At 39.6% G+C, this 18195-nt stretch overlaps 1 long non-coding RNA gene across 1 annotated transcript; it reads left to right on the top strand.

Annotated features, from left to right (window-relative positions):
- The first annotated feature begins 16579 nt into the window (after positions 1–16579).
- On the top strand, positions 16580–17473 carry LOC124171427. The gene is made up of 2 exons (XR_006867712.1): positions 16580–17015; positions 17416–17473. It is a non-coding gene; the product is annotated as an uncharacterized LOC124171427 (long non-coding RNA).
- The last annotated feature ends 722 nt before the right edge of the window (positions 17474–18195 follow it).

The following is an 18195-nucleotide window of genomic DNA, read 5'->3' as shown; positions in this document are numbered from 1 at the left end:
AAAAATAAAAATTATTTAATAAGTGGTATATTTCTTGTACCATTCATCCGAGTTGTATCGTTTTTATTTATTCGGACTGGGAATTGTGTCGGCTATATTTACGCGTCATGTTCAATTATCCTGCCCCATTTACACACCCGCAATAAAACTTCAAATTTTTAAATGTACATTTCTTAACAAAATAGTAGAGGTATAAAATGGTTTCCAGGACAAGGACACCTAAAAGCGATTTTTTTAAACCACTTCCCCATTAGGTACGGCTACTAAATTCACACCAGTTATGCCTTATTACAGCGCCTATGCACCGCTATGTGGAGAACACAGAATTCGTAATTTAATGTGAGTAATACGGGAAAATTCATTGTTCCCCTAAAGCTAGATCGCTGGAATTTTTATTGTAGGTAAACAAAGACCTTTTATGCAAGAAAACCCCTCGAAATTTCACGTGGCTTCCTATAAGACCGGGAAAAAAAATTATTTTTTTTCTGTAAGTAGCATGTTCTTCGGTGTTTTCGCATATTTTACCAGTAATTCCCTTCTCCTATGACTCATCGCTAAGGAATTTTTTTGGATGATTGTGACCGTTGTCACTACACTCATAAACAAACCCTGGAAACCCCCCGGACCACCTTCAAAACATCGTCAAAAGCTAAAATGCCACAATCACGGCTAGCATGCGTCTACATTCTGCCACATTATCCCCCGGTAGCCTTTGTTAACGATGGGGGATAGCTGGTAGTACGCATTGCTCTGTGAGGAGTGAAAACCTTGGCGGCGATGCTGCCCCCGCCCCAGGAACGACGGAACCATTCCGAGGAGTCAGAGGCGCGGAAAACCTCCGAGAACCCTCGGGCGGCAATTCCGCTCCAACACGTGGAGCAGCCGAATGGGTGTCTTACGAGGGGGGAGGGCGCCGATTCCCCTTGGGCGGCAAAGCCGCCCACAGTCGAGGAACGGCGAAGCCGTTCCGAGGAGTCGACGTCTCGGGGGGACACTGGCAAGCCTTGGGCGGCGAAGCCGCCCCATCACGAGGAAGCTTACGGGGGGAGGGCGCCGATAACCCTTGGGCGGCGAAGCCGCCCACAGGCGAGGAACGGCGAAGCCGTTCCGAGGAGCCGATGGCTCGGGGGGAAACAGAGTAAAGTAAAGAGGAGTCGACTTCCCGGGGGGACACATGTAAACCTTGGGCGGCGAATCCGCCCCATCACGAGGAGGCTTAAGGGGGGAGGACGCCGGTAACCCTTGGGCGGCGAAGCCGCCCATACACGAGGAACGGCGAAGCCGTTCCGAGGAGGCGACGGCTCGGGGGGACACAGTAAACCTCGGGCGGCGAAGCCGCCCATCACAAGGAACGGCGATGCCGTTCCCAGGAGTCGACGCCTCGGGGGGACTCGGATAACCCATGGGCGGCGAAGCCGCCCACAGACGAGGAACGGCGAAGCCGTTAGGAGGAGTCGACGGCTCGGGGGGACACAGTAAACCTCGGGCGGCGAAGCCGCCCCATCACGTTAAGGGCGATGCCGTTCCCAGGAGTCGACGCCTCGGGGGGACTCGGCCAACCCTTGGGCGGCGAAGCCGCCCTTCCACGATGAACGGCGAAGCCAATCCGAGGCACTAGCGGGTCTCCGTCACAGGGCTACCTCGATATCTGGGCGGCGAAGCCGACCCCGGGCGAGGAACGGCGAAGCCGTCCCGAGGAGTCGGGGGCGGGACGGCGAAGCCGTCCGGCGGGGGCAGCCGGCGAAGCCGGATGCGGGGGGGGTTTTAGGGGGCGTAGCCCCCTAACGAGCGCGCGCAGCGCGGCGAGTCCTATCTATACACAGCCCTCGTGGTGACTGACTCACTGATGGATACAAATTCCCGACCACTTCTAGAAGTGCTGGAGAGCTGAAATTTGGCACGAGTGCGGGGAACCGGAAATGATTCGGAGGAAAAATCCGAAAACCGGAAGTTTCCGCCACGTGTCGTCGCTAGGACGACAAAATGGCCGAAATCGCGCTTTTTCCGGGGACCGTCTTCCGGTTTTTATTTTACTGCGCGCGAACTGTGCGTGCCACACGGATCGTTAATGCATTTTTTGAAAGCTGGTAAATGTAGTAACGTAATTATGTTATGTTATAAGTTTCTTTTACAGAAATTATCTGCCAAAATGGCGTTCAAAAATTGGTTTTTCGAAAAATATTTCATAACTTCCGCTCCCCTAGTCGTAATTACAGGTGTAGGATATTGAAAATGATTATTATATATGCTCATAAAATAGTCTACGAAATGTAGGTAACGTTTTTCTTTCATCGTCCTTGGTTACTGAGAATAAAATTAAAATATTCCGAAAATCACCGAAAATTACGATTTTCAAAAGATGAACACAAGGTTTTGTCAATTTTTACTCAACCGATTTCTTTCAAACTTTGTAGTTACATACAGCTATGCATTGTTTTTCAGAAAACATAAACATTTTAATAATAATTTAATGGAATTAACCGGGAAAAAATAAAAATGGCGGGCACTGCTAACCTTTTTCAGGGACTGGTTTGCTTTTTATTGTATTACTTTCGAAATATGGATGTCATAGGGCACAATTCTTTTAGACATGACAGTAAATGAATGTGACCATATAGTACCGTCATCTTTTAACCCCCCGAAACCCCCTAAAAATTAAAATTAGCATATAAGTAGCCTTGTCGGGTACCTTTCGTCACAATTCCGCCGCTTTTCCAATCCTTACCATTCATCGCTACGGAATTGATGTGGACGATTGATGACCGCTGGCAGTAAAAACCTATAAACCCCCGGTAAACCCACATACACCCCCCCCCAAAAAAAAAATTTTCAAATAAGTCTACTTTTTTGGCACTTTTCGTGACTATTCCACCGCCCCCAACGACTCATCCCCCCGAAATTTATGTGAATGGATGGTGACCGCCAGGAGTACACACATTTAAACCCCCGGTATCCCCGTGAAATCCCCCCCAAATGTAAAATGTGTCATTTAGTCTCCTATTTGGGAACTTCTCGCAAACATTACGCCGCACTACCCGTCCCCTCTGAGCTCTAGATCCGGAATATTTGGTGAGGGCGAGCCACCGTAAACCATACGGGAAAAAATACCAGAACACCCCCGATTACCTCCTGGAACATCGCCGATAAAAAAATAAAACAAATTTAACTCGCCTTTCCGAATAGTTTTCGACACAATTTAACCGGTGCCCCTACCACTTATTAAAACCCCCGATAACCCCGTGAAACCTCCCAAAAAATTTCTAATAAATAGCCTCTCCAGGGAAAAGAATCGTAAGACCACTCTTCCGGTCCCCTAGGACTTATCGGCACGGAATTTATGAGAACTTTTAGTGACCACTGGTTTAACACAAGTATAAAACCCCCGGTATTCCGTAGGAACCCCCCGAAAAAAAATGAAAAACTTGCCATTAAGTCTTCTTTTATGGGTACTTGTCGCCACTATTAATCCGCATTGCACTACCTTTTACAATCATCGCTACATGATCACTGTGGACTTTTGGTGACCGCATGCATAACACATTAAAATCCCCGAATCCCCCTGGGCACCCCTCTCGGTGGGGAAGACCATTTATAAGGACTAGGCGGAGCAGCCGCGGGGGGCTCCTCAACCCCAAGGCGGCGAAGCCGCCCCACAACGAGGAACTGGCGTAGGCGAGGGCGAGCTTCAGCAACCCCCGGATGGCGTAGCCGCCCCGATGTTCAAGCGGCGCAACCGCTGTGGACTCCCCCCACCTCTGGGCGGCGAAGCCGCCCCTCAAACGAATGACGGTGAAACAGTTCCGAAATGCCCTCGCCCTCTGGCACACTAAACCCCCAGGCGGCGAAGCCGCCCGTCAGCGAGGAACGGCGAAGCCGTTCCGAGGAATGAGTGGGGCACCTCCCTACCCCCTGGCCGGCGAAGCCGGCCCCTAGCCGAGTTGAGATTATTCGAACTTCAAAAGTCTTCGAACGACCACAAATGTAGACGGCGAAGCCGGAACCGGGGTTTTAAGGGGCGGAGCCCCTTAACGAGCGCGTGGAGCGTGCGAGTTAGTGATTCTATTACGATAAAGGAGGAACATTTTCTGTAATAACTAACAAAACGCCTACTCTTCAAATTGGATACCCTGGTGTCCTTACTTTGGACCCTGAATGAGTATTAGGAAATTTGATGATTGGATTCGAAGGATAATAAAATGTTGACAGCTATGCCGTTTAGAGCAAAAATTTATCTATTCAAATGTGGATGATATTAAAGGTAGATGAAGCTGTGACGTCATGCGCCAAAGTTGCTACTCACTTTTTGAGACTTCAGGTTTTTATTCATAAAAAATAATCAGTGATTCGTGTATAACGTTGAAGGAGGAACATATTTTGTAATTACTATCATAACGCTAACTCTTCAAATTGTATACGCTAGTACCCTTACTTTGGACCCTGAATGAGTCTTAGAATATTTGATGATTGGATTCGAAGGATGATAAAATGCTCTCAGCTATGCCGTTTAAAACAAAAATTTATCTATTGAAATGTGAAAGATATTAAAGGTAGATGAAGCTGTGACGTCATGCGCCAAAGTCGCTATTCACTTTTTGAGACTTCAGGTTTTTATTCATAAAAATAATCAGTGATTCGTGTATAACGTTGAAGGAGGAACATATTTTGTAATACCTATCAAAACGCTAACTCTTCAAATTGGATACGCTAGAACCCTTACTTTGGACCCTGAATGAGTCTTAGAATATTTGATGATTGGATTCGAAGGATGATAAAATGCTCTCAGCTATGCCGTTTAAAACAAAAATTTATTTATTCAAATGTGAATGATATTAAAGGTAGATGAAGCTGTGACGTCATGCGCCAAAGTCGCTATTCACTTTTTGAGACTTCAGGTTTTTATTCATAAAAAATAATCAGTGATTCTCGTATAACATTGAAGGAGAAACATATTTTGTAATTACTATCAAAACGCTAACTCTTCAAATTGGATATGCTAGTACCCTTACTTTGGACCCTGAATGAGTCTTAGAATATTTGATGATTGGATTCGAAGGATGATAAAATGCTTAAAGCTATGCCGTTTAAAGCCAAAATTTATCTATTCAAATGTGGAAGATATTCAAGGTAAATGATGCTGTGACGTCATGCGCCAAAGTCGCTAAATTCCCCCTACTAAAATGTCATTTTCTCGATAATTTAAGGAATAGAGCTGACATATTTGGTCCAAAATAACAAGGAAAGACCAATGCTTTACGCAATTTGAAAAAATTAGTGCTTGCTAAATCCAAATTAAAATTATTTACATTTTTAACGATTTTCGTTAAAGATTTCGAAATTTCAAGACTTATTGGCGAACAGAAGATATTAACCGATTTTGAAAAAAAATCATATCTGTAATACCCGGCCAGGTACGCAACTTTTCCCGGGTATTACGATTCGATCCTAAAAAAAAGTGGCAAAACGAGGCACCCTAACGTGCACTGAGATAGAGAATTCCGCCAAAGCTTTGAAAATAAGAGCGAATGTTGTGACTCTTACTATTTCTTTGAGCGATTGCAACTGCACTCAAGCCTTGATTTGAAAAATGAGAACGTGCATTGAGAGAGAGAATTCCGTTCAAGCTTTGAAAATAAGAGCGAACGATGTGACATTTGCTATTTCTTTGAGCGATTGCAACTGCACTCAAGCCTTGATTTGAAAAATGAGAACGTGCACTGAGATAGAGAATTCCGCCCAAGCCTTGAAAATAAGAGCGAACCTTGTAACATTTGCTATTTCTTTGAGCGATTGCAACTGCACTCAAGCCTAGATTTGAAAAATGAGAATGTGCAGTCAGAGAGAGAACTCCGCCCAAGCTTTGAAAATAGGAGCGAACATTATGACATTTGTAATTTTTTTGAACGATTGCAGCTGCACTCAAGCCTTCATTTATAAAAAATGAAAACGTGCATTGAGATAGAGAATTCCGTCCTAGCTTTGAAAATAAGAGCGAACGTTGTGACATTTGCTATTTATTTGTGCGATTGCAACTGCAATCAAGCCTTGATTTGAAAAATGAGAACATACATTGAGATAAGGAATTTCGTCCAAGCTTTGAAAATATGAGTGAACATTCTGACATTTGTTATTTCTTTGAGGGATTGCAACTGCACTCAAGCCATGATTTGAAAAATGAGAACGTTCATTGAGATAGAGAATTCCGTCCAAGCCTTTAAAATAAGAGCGAACGGTGTGACATTTGCTATTTCTTTGAGCGATTGCAACTGCACTCAAACGTTGATTTGAAAAATGAGAACGTGCATTGAGATAAAGAATTCAGTCCAAGCTTTGAAAATAAGAGCAAACATTGTGACATTTGCTATTTCTTTGAGCGATTGCAACTGCACGCAAGCCTTGATTTGAAAAATGAGAACGTGCATTGAGATAGAGAATTCCGTCCAAGCCTTTAAAATAAGAGCGAACGGTGTGACATTTGCTATTTCTTTGAGCGATTGCAACTGCACTCAAGCCTTGATTTGAAAAATGAGAACGTGCTTTGAGATAGAGAATTCCGTCCAAGCCTTTAAAATAAGAGCGAACGGTGTGACATTTGCTATTTCCTTGAACGATTGCAACTGCACTCAAGCCTTGATTTGAAAACTAAGAACGTGCATTTAGATAGAGAATTCCGCCCAAGCTTTGAAAATAAGAGTGTTCGTTGTAACATTTGTTATTATTTTGAGCGATTGCAACTGCACTCAAGCCTTGATTTGAAAAAAAAGTACGTGCATGGAGATAGAGAATTCCAAACATGCTTTAAAATAAGAGCATACGTTGTGACATTTGTTTTTTTTATGTATGATTGCAACTGCACTAGAGCCTTGATTTGAATAATGAGAACGTGCATTGAGATAGAGAATTCCGTCCAAGTTTTGAAAATAAGAGCGAACGTTGAAACATTTGCTATTTCTTTGAGCGATTGCATCTGCACTCAAGCCTTGATTTGAAAAATGAGAACCTGCATTGAGATAAATAATTCCGTCCAAGCTTTGAAAATATGAGCGAACGTTGTAACATTTGTTATTTCTTTGAGCGATATCAACTGCAATCAAGCCTTGATTTAAAAAATTAGAACGTGCATTGAGAAAGAGAATTTCGTCCAAGCTTTGAAAATAAGAGCGAACGTGTGACATTTGCTATTTCTTTGAGCGATTGCAACTGCACTCAAGCCTTGATTTGAATAATGAGAACGTGCATTGAGGTAGCGAATTCCGTCCTAGCTTTGAAAATAAGAGCGAACGTTGTGACATATGCTATTTATTTGAGCTATTGCAACTGACCTCAAGCCTTGATTTGAATAATGAGAACGTGCATGGAGATAGAGAATTCCGTCCATGCTTTGAAAATAAGAGCGAACGTTGTAACATTTGCTATTTCTTTGAGCGATTGCAACTGCACTCAAGCCTTGATTTGAAAAATGAGAACGTGCATTGAGAGAGAGAATTCCGCCCAAGCTTTGTAAATAAGAGCGTTCGTTGTTACATTTGTTATTTTTTTGAGGGATTGCAACTGCACTCAAGCCTTGTTTTGAAAAATGAGAACGTGCATTGAGATAGAGAATTCCGTCCAAGCTTTTAAAATAAGAGCGAACGTTGTGACATTCGTTATTTCTTTGAGCGATTGCAACTGCACTCAAGCCTTCGTTTGAAAAATGAGAACGTGCATTGAGATAGAGAATTCCGCCCAAGTTTTGAAAATAAGAGCGTTCGGTGTTACATTTGTTATTATTTTGAGCGATTGCGACTGCACTCAAGCCTTGATTTCAAAAATAAGAACGTGCATTGAGAAAGAGAATTTAGCCCAAGAGCTGAAAATAAACGCGAACGTTGTGACATTTGTTATTTTTTTGAGCGATTGCAACTGCACTCAAGCCTTGATTTGAAAAATGAGAACGTGCATTGAGATAGAGAATTCCGTCCAAGCTTTGAAAATATGAGCGAACATTGTGAAATTTGCTATTTCTTTGAGCGATTGCAACTGCACTCAAGCCTTGAATTGAAAAATGAGAACGTGCATTGAGATAGAGAATTCCGTCCAAGCTTTGAAAATATGAGCGAACATTGTGAAATTTGCTATTTCTTTGAGCGATTGCAACTGCACTCAAGCCTTGATTTGAAAAATGAGAACGTGCATTGAGATAGAGAATTTCGTCCATGCTTTGAAAATAAGAGCGAACGTTGCGACATTTGCTATTTCTTTGAGCGATTGCAACTGCATTCAAGCCTTGATTTGAATAATGAGAACGTGCATTGAGATAGAGAATTCCGTCCAAGTTTTGAAAATAAGAGCGAACGTTGAAACATTTGCTATTTCTTTGAGCGATTGCAACTGTACTCAAGCCTTGATTTGAAAAATGAGAACGTTCATTAAGATAGAGAATTCCGTCTAAGCTTTGAAAATAACAGCGAACGTTGTGACATTTGCTAGTTCTTTGAGCCATTGCAACTGCACTCAAGCCTTGATTTGAAAAATGAGAACGTGCATTGAGATAAATAATTCCGTCCTAGCTTTGAAAATAAGAGCGAACGTGTGACATTTGCTATTTCTTTGAGCGATTGCAACTGCACTCAAGCCTTGATTTGAATAATGAGTACGTGCATTGAGAGAGAAAATTCCGCCCAAGAGCTGAAAATAAACGCGAACGTTGTGACATTTGTTATTTTTTTGAATGAATGCAACTGCACTCAAGCCTTTAATTTAGAAAAATGAGAACGTGCATTGAGATAGAGAATTCCGTCCAAGCTTCGAAAATAAGAGCGAACGTTGTGACATTTGCTTTTTCTTTGAGCGATTGCAGCTGCACTCAAACGTTGATTTGAAAAACGAGAACGTGTATTGAGATAGAGAATTCCGTCCAAGCTTCGAAAATAAGAGCGAACGTTGTGACATTTGTTATTTCTTTGAGCGATTGCAACTGCACTCAAGCCTTGATTTGAAAAATGAGAACGTGCATTGAGATAGAGAATTCCGCCCAAGAGCTGAAAATAAACGCGAACGTTGTGACATTTGTTATTTTTTTGAGCGATTGCAGCTGCACTCAAGCCTTTAATTTAGAAAAATGAGAACGTGCATTGAGATAGAGAATTCCGTCCAAGCATTGAAAATAAGAGCGAACGTTGTGACATTTGCTATTTCTTTGAGCGGATGATACTGCACTCAAGCCTTGATTTGAATAATGAGAACGTGCATTGAGAGAGAGAATTCCGTCCTAGCTTTGAAAATAAGAGCGAACGTTGTTACATTTGATATTTCTTTGAGCGATTGAAACTGCACTCAAGCCTTGATTTGAATAATGAGAACGTGCATTGAGATAGAGAATTCCGCCCAAGCTTTGAAAATAAGAGCGAACGTTGTAACATTTGCTATTTCTTTGAGCGATTGCAACTTCACTCAAGCCTTGATTTGAAAAATGAGAACGTGCATTGAGATAAAGAATTCCGTCCAAGCTTTGAAAATAAGAGCGAATGTTTAGACATTTGCTATTTCTTTGTGCGATTGCAACTGCACTCAAGCCTTGATTTGAAAAATGAGAACGTGCATTGAGATAGAGAATTCCGTCCAAGCTTTTAAAATAAGAGCGAACGTTGTGACCTTTGCTTTTTCTTTGAGCGATTGCAGCTGCACTCATACGTTGATTTGAAAAACGAGAACGTGTACTGAGATAGAGAATTCCGTCCAAGCTTCGAAAATAAGAGCGAACGTTGTGACATTTGTTATTTCTTTGAGCGATTGCAACTGCACTCAAGCCTTGATTTGAATAATGAGAACGTGCATTGAGATAGAGAATTCCGTCCAAGCTTTGAAAATAAGAGCGAACGTTGTGACATTTGCTATTTCTTTGAGCGATTGAAACTGCACTCAAGCCTTGATTTGAATAATGAGAACGTGCATTGAGATAGAGAATTCCGTCCAAGCTTTGAAAATAAGAGCGAACGTTGTTACATTTGCTATTTCTTTGAGCGATTGAAACTGCACTCAAGCCTTGATTTGAATAAGGAGAACGTGCATTGAGATAGAGAATTCCGTCCAAGCTTTGAAAATAAGAGCGAACGTTGTAACATTTGCTATTTCTTTGAGCGATTGCAACTGCACTCGAGCCTTGATTTGAAAAATGAGTACGTGCATTGAGATAAAGAATTCCGTCCAAGCTTTGAAAATAAGAGCGAATGTTTAGACATTTGCTATTTCTTTGAGCGATTGCAACTGCACTCAAGCCTTGATTTGAAAAATGAGAACGTGCATTGAGATAGAGAATTCCGCCCAAGAGCTGAAAATAAACGCGAACGTTGTGACATTTGTTATTTTTTTGAGCGATTGCAACTGCACTCAAGCCTTGATTTGAAAAATGGGAACGTGTATTGAGATAGAGAATTCCGTCCAAGCTTTGAAAATAAAAGCGAACGTTGTGACATTTGCTATTTCTTTGAGCGATTGCAACTGCACTCAAGCCTTGATTTGAAAATTGAGAACATGTATTGAGATAGAGAACTCCGCCCAAGCTTTGAAAATAAGAGCGAACGTTGTGACATTCGTTATTTTTTTGAGCGATTGCAGCTGCACTCAAGCCTTGATTTAAAAAAAATGAGAACGTGCATTGACATACAGAATTCCGTCCAAGTTTTGAAAATAAGAGCCAACGTTGTGACATTTGCTATTTTGTCACATCGCCTCACAATACCTTCTGCTACACTGTGAAATTCCTCCGCGTATTCCTTTCTCAGTCATGAGTATCATATCATAGTCAGTTAAAAGCTCTAGTTCTATTTCAGTGTACTTGAGCATTGCATCAAAGGTTAAACCTGGAGCAGTATAATACCACGCGGGATCTAGTTTATACGCATTAAAACACACGTCACGAAAATTTTCAAAAACATCGGCTAATAGGGTAACGTCGCTTTTCAGATAGATATCACTATAATCACCGAGTGTTCGACATTTAAATGCATCCCATACATTTTCTACATGTTGATAATCTTCGTCTGACACATTCTCATCGTTCAATCTGTTGTAAAATTTATTCTTGTCCGGGAACAAGGTTTCATCGAGCTTATTCAACGAATCAGTGTAATCATACGGATAAACTCCTTTTCGCGTAACTAGTTGTGTCTTGTCACCAAATATTTCTGAGGCATATTTAAATGCTGTTAGATTCGAGACTAGAGAAGCTAAAGAGGCGGACATGAATCGACAGGTATCAACAAATCTTACAAAAAAATTGTTTTCAACTGATTTTGCAAATGAAATGTACTTTTCTTCTGTGTTTGGAATAACAAATATGTTCCTCTCATCGTACCCTAGTTCACGCAATATGAAGTGTCCATCGTAGGATGAAAGGTTGTGGATAAAAACTGGCAGGAAATTTGGCATCTGAAACTGTAAATTGCAAAATGAGTGTACTGGACCACGATACCTTCCAGTCAAATGATCGTGATCCCTAACCCTATCGCTACCTAACTCTTTCTCGCAAATGTAACAAGTCACTGAGCTCTGAAATATATGTTCTTCTTCCTCAGCCAGCGGGGTCATTTGAATAGTGTTTTTGTACAATTTATATACTTTTTCGGCCTCCTCTTTCATTTGCTTGATAAAAACTCTAGAAGTATTTGGACCTCGGTACAGGTAGGGTTCCTCACATCCCTCAGGTGTTACCATTACATAGCAAAAGCTGAACGGTTCATGTTTCTGTATGACGTTAGTGAATGATGAACTAGAAGATGGCTCGCAAGTGCTTACATTTTCCAGTAGACATTCAAAGTCTGCATAGATGACGTATGGTACACTAAAAGTATGATTGATGTGATTGAACTTTAAAACTTTATTGTCGTCGTCCGGCATTATGATTTTACTTGGTGTCCCAGTTCCTTTGCATAATTCTTTGTGAGCTTCTAATTTAGTTTCGTCATTGTAATGCGTGAAGCATCGTTTGAAAATAAAGATTTTGTGTTGATGTTTTGTAATTTGAGTTCTAATCAATTTATTAAAATTCTTAATCCAGCAATAATGAGCAGTTGTTTCGGTAGTAATGTAAAGGAGGTCGCGATGATCGTTGAGCTCATGATCTACAATTTTCAAGGGATACACATTATTTTTCTCGTCCAATCCAAACACATTGATCGAAATGTTATTATAACGTTCGAATTTTGAGATATCCTTTAGATCGACTGGATACTGAATGCAGTCCCAATTGTAACCTGAATGAAATGCGTTAGTGTTGAAATTTTGAATCCAATCGGGGCGTGGAACATTCTTTGCCCAAATCGCATATTTAAAGCAGTATTGATCATTATTTTTAACGTTTATGATTGCTTTGGTATTTTTAACCTTTCGTGGTAAATCTATATATGTAGAACCTCTAAGAGGAGTATACTTGTAAATACGAAGCTCTAAACCTATGACCTCAGCCAGAGCCCATCCTGACCCTTTAGCCTGAAACTCGGATTTTTCCTTTAGAAGTTTGGAAAATGCCTCGCTAATTACTGCCTCAATTTCATCTGCTAACATTAACCTACGATTGTTGGTTTTGAAGGAAGCGTTCATTTCATCTCTCTCACCCTTTTTGAATTTGCAAATTAAAACAAGATTGAATTTTATGGCATTATTTTCCATTTTTCGATCACTAACCTTTTCAATCAACTGGGTTCTGATACTTGTGAGAAATGAGATAACGTCCTGTTCACTACCTTCCTCGGGAGTAATCCAAAATGTTTTCAGTCTGGATCTAATCGCCGATTCAATTTCATTGAATCCTCTCCCTATTTGATCGTTAATTTTTATCCGGTGTGCATTGGTATTCTCATGAGGTATAGCCTCATCAATGCTATAGTAGATTTCGCAATAAGTGCAAACTTTTCTTCTCTTTGCTTTATCCAACGTATCTTTCATTTCATGGTAAGTTTCTATGTCATGAATTCTTTCGTTTTCTAGAGATACTTTTCTGTAAATGCTCGATAACGCCTGTTCTAGTTCTTCTTCGGTTCTATACAAATTGTTTTTGAAGTTTAGAAGGATATCATGAATAGAAGTCATGATGGATTTATAATCTGCAATAATAAGATTAACAATCAAAACATTCGAAATATTTCTAGTGTGGTGTTTTCAAGATCAACAAAAATTTCTTCCGGTAGATTAAGACATTCATTATCATATAATATCTCTCTTACTTCACATTCTAACAAGTCATAATAATGACGTTGATTCATTGCTATAATTATATTTCCCTCAATACGTAATCGTTCACTTGCTACTGAAAATATATTGTTTTTGATTTTTCTAAACATAGTTGATAGAGCGAATTCATTTTAATTAAAGACTAAAGATATAATTTTGATTAGGCACAGAGCTGAGGTGCATCGGAAATGAAATCTTTATAATTTTGTCTTACTGGAAAAAAATTAAAATTTTGAAATTTTTTTCAACTTCTTCATAAATGACAACGGGCAAACTGAAATTCTTCATCGCACAGCACTATATCAATATAGTAATTTAACAATTTCCATACGTTTCTTTTTAAAGGGTTGTGCGACGCCTCCTCGTCGTATTTCATAAGTTTACCCGCCATGTCGTAAATTTTGTCCCTAACAGTAAGCAGGCAAATGTTATAAAGCGTATTCATTTTTTGTATAGCTGAAATAATAAAAAATATACAATTCCAATTATAATTTTAAAAATTATGATTTTGTTTTGCTAAACATAAAATCTTTAAGATCAAGGGGCTTTGAAGTAAATTTTATTCTGATAGCTGCTGCTTCTAATCTATTATATTGAATAGAATCGGTTGAATTTAATGAATCAAAAACTTTTATAAGAGGTGTTGTGATGCATCTTGTGCACCAGCAATTGTAATTTTGTATAAAGTTTTTAATTAGATAATCTGTACAAATTACAACATATGTATGCAATTCTATAGTAAAATTATAATTAGATATTATCCTTCCATAGTCCTAAGTATCTTTAATTGATGTTAAAATTGAGCTATAACATTCGAAACATAGAAAAGACTGAGATCAATTTTGACTTAAACAACCCATCCCTTTTTCTGGACAGTAAAAGGAGTCATGATTTCAAAATCGAACCAAGAATTCTTATGAACAAAATTCTCCAGACCACGAGTCATTAACAAGATAAATGTATACTCATCCATTATTATAAATCTATGATTACGGTTAAAAAATAGCTGAAGAGTAGCAACTGCTACCTTTTCGGTGTATTTATTATTAGGAGGAATTAAGCTTACTGTTAAAAGCTCACGTTTGCTTATCCCAAGTCGTGAGAGAAACTTTAGGAGATCATTTAGACGTGGATTTTCATTCTTACGTGGATTTATCCAAGTATTCAGAGGAGCATAGTATGGTTGGTAATTATCAATAGTGCTGTTAATGTTAAAGATTCGTTCTCATTTTTCAAATCAAGGCATGAGTGCAGTTGCAATCGCTCAAAAAAATAACAAATGTCACAACGTACGCTCTTATTTTCAAAGCTTGGGCGGAATTCTCTATCTCAATGCACGTTCTCAATTTTTAAAAATCAAGGTTTGAGTGCAGCTGCAATCGCTCTAAAAAATAACAAATGTCAACGCGTTCGCTCTTATTTTCAAAGCTTGGACGGAATTCCCTATCTGTGAGCACGTTCTCATTTTTCAAATCAAAGCTTGAGTGCAGTTGCAATCGCTCAAAGAAATAGCAAATGTCACAACGTTCGCTCTTATTTTCAAAGCTTGGACGGAATTCACTATCTCAATGTACGTTCTCATATTTTTTAAATCAAGGCTTGAGTGCAGCTGCAATCGCTCAAAAAAATAACAAATGTCACAACGTTCGCTCTTATTTTCAAAGCTTGGACGGAATTCTCTATCTCAATGCACGTTCTCATTTTTCAAATCAAGGCTTGAGTGCAGTTGCAATCGCTCAAAGAAATAGCAAATGTCACAACGTTCGCTCTTATTTTCAAAGCTTGGACGGAATTCTCTATCTCAATGCACGTTCTCATTTTTCTAAATTAAAGGCTTGAGTGCAGATGCAATCGCTCAAAAAAATAACAAATGTCATAACGTTCGCTCTTATTTTCAGCTCTTGGGCGGAATTCTCTTTCTCAATGCACGTTCTCATTTTTCAAATCAAGGCTTGAGTGCAGTTGCAATCGCTCAAAAGAATAGCAAATGTCACAACGTTCGCTCATATTTTCAAAGCTTGGACGGAATTCTCTATTTCAATGAACGTTCTCATTTTTCAAATCAAGGCTTGAGTGCAGTTGCAATCGCTCAAAGAAATAGCAAATGTCACAACGTTCGCTCTTATTTTCGAAGCTTGGACGGAATTCTCTATCTCAATGCACGTTCTCATTTTTCAAATCACCGATTGAGTGCAGTTGCAATCGCTCAAAGAAATAGCAAATGTCACCACGTTCGCTCCTATTTTCAAAGCTTGGACGGAATTACTATCTCAATGAACGTTCTCATTTTTCAAATCAAGGCTTGAGTGCACCCTAACAACACCGGATATCCTACGGATATCCGTTTCAGGTCCGCTATGTCCTATCTAGGTCCGCCGGCAATCAGGATATCCGTCGGATCTCCCACGGATATCCGAAGCCGGATGATCCGAAAAATGTCCGAATGGGATGATCATAGGATATTCTGTTACTTAGCTATAATAACAATAATATACAATTGTTACCATTATTGCATTCAGATTTGCACAATACCAATGCAGTTGTACCATATTCATTGATGAAAACTAAATGAATACAAATAACAACTCTGACTGCAAAAAAATATTCGAGTTAATATTTAAAGTTTTTCCTGCAAGTTTTGGTTTTCGCTCATTTTTAATGCGGGTTTTCTGACGAATGCAAGCATATAGCAATGCAAGCAGAATATCCGTTTCAGGTCCGCTATGTCCTATCTAGGTCTGCCGGCAATCAGGATATCCGTCGGATCTCCCACGGATATCCGAAGTCGGATGATCCGAAAAATGTCCGAATGGGATGATCATAGGTTACAGAGCTTTAATAACAATAATATACAATTGTAACCATTATTGCATTCAGATTTGCACAATACCAATGCAGTTACAGCAAATTCATTGATGAAAACTAACTGAATACAAATAGCAACTCTGAATGCAAAAATTATTCGCATTGGCATTCGAAGTTTTTCCTGCAAGTTTTGGTTTTCGCTCATTATTAATATAGGTTTTCTGTCGAATACAAGCACCTATAGTTTGGAATTGGTGATTATAGCATTTACAAATTTCCTCCACAGTGATAATTATTATATTTTTCGTTGGAACCATTATATTACGTACTTATCTAATAATAACGGATTAAAAATCGTATTTCTATTCTAGCGAAACTAAAATCTGCTCTAGAAAAATTTGCCCTTACATTTGATAAAACAAATAATGCACTGTTAAAAAATCTTTGGGACTACGAACCTCCGCTGAAACCAAAATACCGCCTCCCCAGATGTGCCCTCAACCCTTCCCATATCCCTATCCCCTAATTCCCTGTCAAGTATTATTATGCCATGACTCTTTTAATCTGTAAAACGTGATAAACTAATCTGCCTGCATTATTACTAAACGTACCCCCCAGGAGACAGCTGCAAAGCTGGGAACAGCGGAAAACAACCACGACAAATATACTTGGACTTGGAAAATCGTATTTCGAAACTTGCGCCTTAATGACCGGCGGCCATCTTATATAACATGTGACAAGCGCCAAGACAAGCAAAAACAAGTGCAAACAAGCGCCCACAGCCATCGCCACTAAAGTTGTGTTTACATTCGTAGGTACTGTATTTTTGACTTTGTGAATTTAGCTGTGCGGTAAAATCTTATTTTACAAGCAAATTTACGTTGACGTACGCCATGGAAGAGGAAAATGATCCCTTTTTTGCAGTGGAGACTGGCAAAAAGGGATTAGAAGAATACAGTTTGTCAGCATCATTGACCCATCTACTGTTTACTGACCATTTAAATGTAAGTAAACGGAAAATTTTTCTCTATTCGATAGTAAACCAACGAACTTGTGTGTATCTAGCCTTTCAGGACTAATTTATTTCTCAGTGTAATTAATATTTTGTATGATCTTTGCGTGATAAAATACAATCCATTCAGACCGATTAAGTTTAAATATCAGTTCTCGCAGTAGAATCCATTTTTTAGCTGTTCTTTATGGCATTTAAGTATTATTCTCTATCTCAATGAACTCGTATATGAAGGGTTTTTCTCACAAATGAATAACTATTGAGAATATGTCGAAGAATTATAGTGTAATTAATGAGCAGTTCAGGACATAGCCATCAATTAACTCTCTCCGATCATTATCATTTACGTATTGATTTACGTCTTTAGTAAAATATTCGCTAATGCCTTACAGTTAGGAGAGGATGCAGAAAAATACATCTTCTGGTAAATGACGTGAGGTCCTCCGAGGATAAAAACAACAGTGTGAATGCCGGGATCAGAACATTCCAGTCTCTCCAGACCGGAAGAGAAAACTTCTATAGCTACTGCAGGAGCATGAAGAGCCCAAGGAGGTGCAAATGTACCATGTAATCCCCGGAAATGGTAACGAGGAGGTTGATGAAGATAATTCGTATCTATTGATCCACATTCTTCCTGAAGGCATGTTTACACTGTACATTAACTCGTAGGAGTCATTATCTAAATGTATGAATGCATCAATTTACTCGAAAATGCACCATGTTATAGGCACCCAACTTGTGTGAAGTTGTGTGCCTAACCATTGTGTGTTAACAAAGGTAACGTTGGAATAGAAATACTTTGTCATTCCTCTTACTCAGGTGTTTATTATTTCGTTGTTTATCTCATTTTAGACTATTGTGCATTCCGTGAAAATAATCTACAAAGCATTGCTCTGCTCACATATTTTCGCACTGTATTTACTTAGTCATAACCCTGGTGAAAATGAACTGTTCGATTAACTGTTCGTAAGCTGTGCATGTACTGTGCAAACGGTTCACAAATTTCCTGGGCCGTTCATGAAGTGTTTGGGAATTGTTCGCACGCTCTAACCTGGTACCCACGAACAGCCCATGAACGGAATGCCTTGGCTCCTGCACAGTTGGACATATTAATCTTATTTTTCCTCCAAATCAAGTAAATATTTATATTGTAGAAACTTTACATCCTTATT

The sequence above is a fragment of the Ischnura elegans genome, chromosome X (genome assembly GCF_921293095.1).
Source record: "Ischnura elegans chromosome X, ioIscEleg1.1, whole genome shotgun sequence".
In the NCBI taxonomy this organism is placed as follows: Eukaryota; Metazoa; Arthropoda; class Insecta; order Odonata; family Coenagrionidae; genus Ischnura; species Ischnura elegans.
Note: the sequence above shows the minus strand (reverse complement) of the source record. Positions and strands in the feature narration are given on the sequence as shown.